Genomic DNA, 1,385 nt, shown 5'->3' on the forward strand with positions numbered 1-1,385 from the left:
ATGGCAGAAGGGGGTTGGACTGGATGGTCCTTGTGGTCTCTTCCAACTCTATGAGTCTATGATTCTAGAAGCCCGAAACTCACTTGCACCATTGGCAAGAAAGAAAAAGGGCAAGCAGTGACTTCAAGAATGAGGTAGGTCCAAGTGCAGGGAGTACTTGGCAGCTAATAGTTCCAACTGCCATTTCCATTCACTCTGGGAAACCATGAACTTCCAGATGTCGTTGCATACAAACGCACACCAGCCCCAGCCATCTTGGATAAAGAGATACAGGAGTTGTAATCCAAACCGAACAACATCTGAAGGTTCATAGGCTCGCCACCCTCTTTTCCTTTAGCTAATAAAGAAGTTATAATTCCTCAAAGCTTCTTCATTCAGTTTTTGACCATTGTTTTTAATGGCTGTCTCCGGAGGCATCACATCAGTATGATATGAAAACAAAACATTTCATGTGCATTAAACTGTCCTCCAGCTAACTGCACTTTAATATGCAAATATTTTAAGGCTGGTATGGCACAGTCATTGCCTTACAATATCAAACATATTAAATGTGGGTAGAATTCAAAGACGTTGCCATAGCCTGGAACACTAGTAAGCAACAGGATCTTTTACCACTTTAGAAAGAGAATGGAGTTGTTCACTCAGATGCATCTGAGGCAGTAGACAGTCAACCAAAGCTTCTGTTACACGTTCACTTTGTTCTCTCAATTGATATATAAGGTGCTAGAAGATCCATTTGCATATAGAATGTGCAAGATGTTGTAACGCAGCTTCTATGGTATGTTGGATGGCTTGCAGATCCTAAGCCTTTTCCCTCACCAGTCAACTAACATCTTGGCTCAGGTTGAAATGTTGTTTTGAACAGTGAGTCAACAGATACTTATCCTGGATGAGACGAATAGCTGAATTAGGGCTTCCCCGAAACACAGAGCAGGGGGAGGTGACTGTTGTGTATGGGGGGAGCCACACTGGCCCCATATGGCCTGCTGGATATCTGAGTGACACTGAAGCATTTCTGTAGATTTGTGTCTGTTTTTAAACATGATGTGAATTTAAACATAATGTGACAGGGAAGTAGTAAGTGTGTAAACAATGAACAAGAAAGGACACAATACATACTAGTCAGAATTAACTTTGTGAGAGACCCCATTTTTAAAAAAACACAGCTGCTCTACATTTTTGTACCTGTTTGATTTTGGCTGAAATGGTTCTATACAATATTTTTTGAGAGACTTGTTTTTAAATACATATGTACTACATAAATAAATACCAGGAACATTCCAGTAAAAAAAAAAAAATCCAGATTATTTCTTGGTGAGTAACACCATGAAGGGTTACAGCATTTACTATTTTTTTATATAATGGCACATTTGCATTTCTTGAAA

The sequence above is a fragment of the Anolis carolinensis genome, chromosome 1 (assembly GCF_035594765.1).
Source record: "Anolis carolinensis isolate JA03-04 chromosome 1, rAnoCar3.1.pri, whole genome shotgun sequence".
NCBI classification, from domain to species: Eukaryota; Metazoa; Chordata; class Lepidosauria; order Squamata; family Dactyloidae; genus Anolis; species Anolis carolinensis.